The following is a 7937-nucleotide window of genomic DNA, read 5'->3' on the forward strand; positions in this document are numbered from 1 at the left end:
TAATAATTTCGTGGTAAACAGTCTCCCTACAAACTCAGTGGGCGATGTGACGTCACGACTGGGCGGGGCTAAATTGTATTTTTGTGTTTTGTCGCGAAAACTCTTGACGAGCGAACGTCAACAAATTCGGTGAGCTAAAAACATCAAAGCTACGATCAAAAGTGCTTGTATTGTTTCAGCTACATTTACGAGCTGATTTTTAAACAAAACAGTTGTACGATTGTTAGCGTAAAAAAGTAAAATTCACTAACAATTGAAAAATCAAAGATTTTTGTAATCTAATAATAATAGTCCCCAATCCCCAAAGGAATCACAAGAATCAAAGGAATCACAAGAGAACAATAAAAACACAGCTAACTTTTCAGAACACGGCTAATAATTTCGTGGTAAACAGTCTCCCTACAAACTCTGAGGGAGATGTGACGTCACGACTGGGCGGGGCTAAATTGTATTTTTGTGTTTTGTCGCGAAAACTCTTGACTAGCTAACGTCAACAAATTCGGTGAGTTAAAAACAGCACAGCCATGATCGAAAGTGCTTGTATTGTTTCAGCTACATTTACGAGCTGATTTTTAAACAAAACAGTTGTACGATTGTTAGCGTAAAAAAGTCAAATTCACTAACAATTGACAAATCAAAGATTTTTGTAATCTAATAATAATAGTCCCCAATCCCCAAAGGAATCACAATAATCAAAGGAATCACAAGAGAACAATAAAAACACAACTAACTTTTCAGAACACGGCTAATAATTTCGTGGTAAACAGTCTCCCTACAAACTCAGTGGGCGATGTGACGTCACAACTGGGCGGGGCTAAATTGTATTTTTGTGTTTTGTCGCGAAAACTCTTGACGAGCGAACGTCAACACATTCGGTGAGCTAAAAACAGCAAAGCTACGATCGAAAGTGCTTGTATTGTTTCAGCTACATTTACGAGCTGATTTTTAAACAAAACAGTTGTACGATTGTTAGTGTAAAAAAGTAAAATTCACTAACAATTGACAAATCAAAGATTTTTGTAATCTAATGATAATAGTCCCCAATCCCCAAAGGAATCACAATAATCAAAGGAATCACAAGAGAACAATAAAAACACAACTAACTTTTCAGAACACGGCTAATAATTTCGTGGTAAACAGTCTCCCTACAAACTCAGTGGGCGATGTGACGTCACAACTGGGCGGGGCTAAATTGTATTTTTGTGTTTTGTCGCGAAAACTCTTGACGAGCGAACGTCAACAAATTCGGTGAGCTAAAAACAGCAAAGCTACGATCGAAAGTGCTTGTATTGTTTCAGCTACATTTACGAGCTGATTTTTAAACAAAACAGTTGTACGATTGTTAGTGTAAAAAAGTAAAATTCACTAACAATTGAAAAATCAAAGATTTTTGTAATCTAATAATAATAGTCCCCAATCCCCAAAGGAATCACAAGAATCAAAGGAATCACAAGAGAACAATAAAAACACAACTAACTTTTCAGAACACGGCTAATAATTTCGTGGTAAACAGTCTCCCTACAAACTCAGTGGGCGATGTGACGTCACAACTGGGCGGGGCTAAATTGTATTTTTGTGTTTTGTCGCGAAAACTCTTGACGAGCGAACGTCAACAAATTCGGTGAGCTAAAAACATCAAAGCTACGATCAAAAGTGCTTGTATTGTTTCAGCTACATTTACGAGCTGATTTTTAAACAAAACAGTTGTACGATTGTTAGTGTAAAAAAGTAAAATTCACTAACAATTGAAAAATCAAAGATTTTTGTAATCTAATAATAATAGTCCCCAATCCCCAAAGGAATCACAAGAATCAAAGGAATCACAAGAGAACAATAAAAACACAGCTAACTTTTCAGAACACGGCTAATAATTTCGTGGTAAACAGTCTCCCTACAAACTCTGAGGGAGATGTGACGTCACGACTGGGCGGGGCTAAATTGTATTTTTGTGTTTTGTCGCTAAAACTCTTGACTAGCGAACGTCAACAAATTCGGTGAGTTAAAAACAGCACAGCCACGATCGAAAGTGCTTGTATTGTTTCAGCTACATTTACGAGCTGATTTTTAAACAAAACAGTTGTACGATTGTAAGCGTAAAAAAGTAAAATTCACTAACAATTGACAAATCAAAGATTTTTGTAATCTAATAATAATAGTCCCCAATCTCCAAAGGAATCACAAGAATCAAAGGAATCACAAGAGAACAATAAAAACACAACTAACTTTTCAGAACACGGCTAATAATTTCGTGATAAACAGTCTCCCTACAAACTCTGAGGGAGATGTGACGTCACGACTGGGCGGGGCTAAATTGTATTTTTGTGTTTCGTTGCTAAAACTCTAGACTAGCGAACGTCAACAAATTCGGTGAGTTAAAAACAGCACAGCCACGATCGAAAGTGCTTGTATTGTTTCAGCTACATTTACGAGCTGATTTTTAAACAAAACAGTTGTTAGCGTAAAAAAGTAAAATTCACGAACAATTGACAAATCAAAGATTTTTGTAATCTAATAATAATAGTCTGAGTTTGGTTCTCCAAACACGATAAACTGCTTCATGTAATGTTTTCGTCATGAACTTCTTCTGACTGACTAATATTGATAATATTTTTGTCGCTAGTTATTTTCTATGTCATGTTTGTCTATCTGTAAGCAAATTCACATTTTTAAAAGTAAAAATTTCCAAAGAAATATCTGTAAGTCAGAAAATAATGTATATCAAAAATTAATCATGATTACTGCCCTGTTCCATTAAATGTATCAAAAGAAGAATGTTATCACCAGAGTTGAAGGAATCTTATACACTTAGAAGCCAATTTCAAGAACCGGCGGTGATGAAAATGCCCTCGATAAGTCTCCTCTCTTTGTGTTATTAATATTGTATTATTGATCAATTTCACAATTATAATCCCATAATTTGATCAACATCTAAATGTTCTACTTATACAAATGGTATTTTATAAAAACATTTTTTTTATCATTTATCAAATTAGACATTTGTTAAACATAAATACTGCGCTATAAATTTTTATTATAATTTCTGTCTTCAGTTCAGTAGGTTTAGGGTTCTATATATACACAAATATAAACTCATACATATATATATAAATTATACATATGTATACACATAAAGCCTATCACTGATATCTGATCTCATATAATCAATACATTTTCACTCTGATTTGGTCAAAGATATATGAGATTTACAAGTTATTATGAAATGGTCAATCCATCCATTTTCTATACTAACTTAATCCAGTTCAGGGTTGCAGGAAAGCTGGAGCCTATTCCAAGTCTCAGGTAATTGGAGTATTTTGAGTTGATGAAGCATCAAGTGGTGCATAAAACAACTGTTTTAAGTGAGCGTGCACTGAGCATGAAGAGGGAAAGCCTGAGTAAACTAATAAAGATAAGAATTACCGTCATAGTAACACTTATCTATGAGAGGACATTTAGGTTTTATCAAACCAGCTAACACAAAGCCTGGCTGCACTAGTGTCTTAAATTAAATACCAGATACTCTGAGAGATTGAAATAATTCCTGAAGCAGAGCTCTCTCCATTTACCTCTAGTCAATTTCCACCACTGTTGTTGTTGTTGTTGTGTTTTCCTTCTCACAGTTTGTTTCTGGTTAGGACAACTACTTCCTTTAATTGAATTTCAACCGTGACCAATGTAGCCTATACTGCCACCTTCTGGTGATACTACACAGTCAAGTTTATTTACTTCAAACTAGTCAATGGAATGTTTGACTTGTCTTCTTTGCTGCTTTTCCAAATATAACTTCAGATAGTTCTTCAGATTGATTTGACCGTGAACCTGGCTATTGACAGACCCAGTACCAATTCTATACAATAAACCTTAAACAAAGTCTGAAAATGTAAACAGTACAAACAAGCGAAACAGATGTTCCAGAAATTCCCAAAAGCCAAATCTCATGACTCTACACCATATGTTCCATGTTAAAGGAGATGGAGGTGGACCCAAATGCAAACTAGTCATAGACAAAATAACCAAAAATGTTTTTATTAAACAAACCAAGGGTGCTAAAGATGGATAGTGTATCCCCTGCATGAAAGGTATTACTAGGCAAGACTCCCTTACCCTATCTGCCTGCCTGTAAGTCGCTTTGGATAAAAGCGTCTGCTAAATACATAAACATAAACATAAAGAACAGGAAATCCTAAAACTTCAAATGAACAAAAAGCAAATATAAAGAACAGGAGAACCATAAGATAAGGGACAACGACAAACTCACAAATGACTTAAAGGAACTGGAGAGCTATAAATACTGGGAGGGTTGATGAGTAAAGTGACAACAGATGAGTGATTAACAGAAAACGGGTAAATAGAGACCAAGGGATAAGACTTGAGGACATCAAGGGCTAATGACAAGAATAGAGAAACTTAACTAAACCCTCGACTGAAAGTAACTAGAGACTAAACAGAAAAAACATGGAATATTTAATAAACTCGGAGAAACAACATCATGAAAACAAACAGATGATACTAAACTCATCTCATTCTCGGTTCCTTATCGGCAGCAAGTCTGTGTCGCTCCCAATTTTGTTTGTCATTTATATAATTATGTCATTTTTAGTTTTTATCTTTATCTTTTTTTAATTTTTATATTTCTGCACTTCCTTCTATGCCTGCACCCTATCTCTACTCTGTCACCTCTGACAGAGTCGGACTAGTGGGTTTCTTCTATGTAGTTTATTGTTAGCTTTTTGTATAGCTTGTTTATTTACAGTTTCATTTATTACTTTTTTTTTTACTGACAATGTGCACTGCTACCAGTACAAGAGCAGTGTACACAAGAGAAGAACTGTTGGTACTGTCAAGGATTAGACGCGGAATTAAACATCCAATTCCAACCGAGCTAAAAAAGCTGTACCGTGGATGCAGAGCTGGAGCAAAACGAAAGACAAAGAGGCACAGCAGGAGTTGGAGGTACAAGCCTTTTCTGCCCTCTGTGATTATGGGGAACACTAACTTGCTACCAAACAAGTGTGATGAGCTGGAGGTGTTTGTGTGGAACCAACGGCTGTATAAGGAGAGCAGTTTGATCTGTCTGTCTGAGTCCTAGATGAACGACCCAGATGAACACACCAGACTCATGTGTGGACATACCCGGCTTCACAGCCGGCGTAGGTACCAGATGTGCTGGGGGCCCTTCGCCTGTTAGTGACGTCACATTCTACGATTGGCTGGACGTTGGCACGATGACGTAAGGGAATGTGATTGGATAGAACATCTGTGACTGCTCCCACCACCTGGCCTCCTCAGTTCAGCTGCACCTCCACCTCTGCAGTAACTCCCACCACTAGCCCTCTTCTGTCCAGCTGTACCCCTACCCCCATCTCTGTAATTGATAGCAACATCCTTCCTGTCGCCATCCCTCCGCTACAACCTCTGTGTCTAACTATAGAGGAGGTTGGAGCTGAGCTCAGGAGACTTCAGTCAGGGAGGGCTGCAGGCCCAGATAGAGTCTGTCCAAGGCTTCTGAGGGACTGTGCTGGTCATCTAGCAGTCCCTCTTCATAGGCTTTTCAATATGAGCCTTCAGATGGAAAAAGTCCTAGTGCTGTGGAAAAGGGCTGAATGACTACAGACTGGTGGCTTTGCCATCACATATCATGAAGACCTTGGAGAGATTCCTTCACCGCATGAGATTGCCTACCAGAAACACATAGGAGTGGAAGACGTGATTCTGTACATGCTGCATCGGGCATATGCTTATCTGGATGTGCCTGGTTCATATGTGAGAATCATGTTCTTTGACTTCTCCAGTACCTTCAGCACCATACGGCCTCCCATACTGAAAGATGAGCTTCTAGGTGTGGGTGTGGCCCCCTCCCTGACATCGTGGATTATGGACTATCTGACTGCCAGACCACAGTCTGTCAGGATGGGGAGATGTGTTTCTGGAACACTGGAATGAAGTTCTGGGGCTCCACAGAGTACTGTTTTGACTACTTTTCTTTTCACCCTGTACATATCGGACTTCAGGTACAACTCAGAGTCCTTCCACATACAGAAGTACTCTGATGATACGGCTGTTGTGGCATGTGTGCGTGATGGATAGGAGAAGGAGTACAAGGACCTTGTGGAGTCCTTCTATGGCTGGACCAAAACTAACTGTTTGCTCCTGAACACTACCAAGAACAAAGAGCTGGTGGTGGACTTCAGGAGATCTAAAACTCCCTACCAGTCAGTCTGCATTGAGGAGATAGAGACGGTTCAGACCTGCAAATACCTGGGGGTGGTGCTGGATAATAAACTGGAGTGGTCTGCCAACATAGAAGCAGTGTCTCTTTTTCCTGAGACAGCTCAGGTCCTTCAATGTCCGTAGTGATATGATATTTTTATCACACTATCACTGAGAGTGCTCTGTTCTATGCTGTTATCTGCTGGGGGAGTTGGGCTGCAGACAAAAACTGTAGGCGTCTGGACAAACTGATAAAAAAAAGGCCAGTTCTGTTGTGGGCAGGAGACTAGATCCTCTCAGTGTTGTGGTGGAGCAACGAATGAGGAGGAAATTATATTCTGTTTTGGAGAATAATAAACATCCTCTCCACAGCATCCTGGCAGGACAGAGGAGCAGCTGCAGGACTGAGAGGTTCAGGAGGGCCTTTGTCCCCACAGCCGTAAGGCTTTTTAGCAGCGACTGCTGACATGTTCTTCTCAAATTTATTTATTTATTCATTTAGTCATTGATTATTATTGTTATCATCATTAGTAGTAGTAATATTATTGTTGTTGTTGTTGTCTAATATACAATAATTTTTGAGCTACTTGACAATTTTGAATTTCCCCCACTGGGTGATGAATAAAGTATTTTTCTATTCTATTCTATTCTAAACTAAGGACTTGGGAAACAAAAGCTGGAAACTACTTTTTATTTTTATGCACTGTTATCTTGTGATAACAACTTATTATCTCGTTATCGCGATATAACAAAGAACGTTTTCTCGTGAAATTCATTGTTACCTTAGCTGAAGCAGCCAGATAGATAGGAGTTTGTCAGCCTCTCATCTGCTAACTGGTAAACAAACTAACCTAAAGTGTATCTTAGCAGTAGGCTACAGCTACAGCCAGTGGCTAAGGAAGCCATTCATGGTAGCTCTTGTAGGTTGAAATCAAGACAAACGTAAATTAATTTGTTATTACGAGAAAATGATCTTTGTTATCGCGAGATAACGAGATAATAAGTTGTTATCATGAGAAAACAGTGCATAAATAAATAAAAAATAACTCCACGGTCGTTTTCGGCTTCCATAGGAAAGAATACAGACATAAACAGAATAAAAATCTTTATGAGAAAAACATTGATGTATTCATGTTTTTCTCATAAAGATTTTTATTGACTGAAAACTAAATCACAATGTACAAAGAATAAAGCTCAAGCAAAATACCAGAACTGAGACTACACTAAGGATAACTAAACCAGAATATAGAATAAATACAAAGTAATGATGATTATTAGATAACTAAAGTGAACATAACAAGGGAAGCCAAGAGACTAAAAAGCAAAGAATAAACTAGAATACCTAAACTAAAACTCTATGAGCATGACAAAACCCACAAACCCAAACACCTTTTGCTTTATTTAATGCATAGAGATCTATGAAAATGCTAATCTTACCTCTGCCATCATACACAGATTATGCAGTTGGGAGTCGAATCACTTTCATATGTGTATGTTCAATTGGACTCAAATTGGCTGAGGCACTCTGCATATCTCTGCATAGTTTCCATCCTGGGTTTTCATGCAAAAGAAACAGAAGAACTGCCACAGAAAAGAGGAAAAAGCCTATAAAAACACAGATTAATTAGAAAGGATGGCGTGTCTTTGACATGGATGGTAGAGGAGGACTCACTGTAAATGAAACGCTCAAAATAGAAATAAATATTCACCAAACCACTGGATGTTGA

The sequence above is a fragment of the Leuresthes tenuis genome, unplaced genomic scaffold (assembly GCF_036924035.1).
Source record: "Leuresthes tenuis unplaced genomic scaffold, fLeuTen1.0.hap1 SCAF_3, whole genome shotgun sequence".
Taxonomy (NCBI): Eukaryota; Metazoa; Chordata; class Actinopteri; order Atheriniformes; family Atherinopsidae; genus Leuresthes; species Leuresthes tenuis.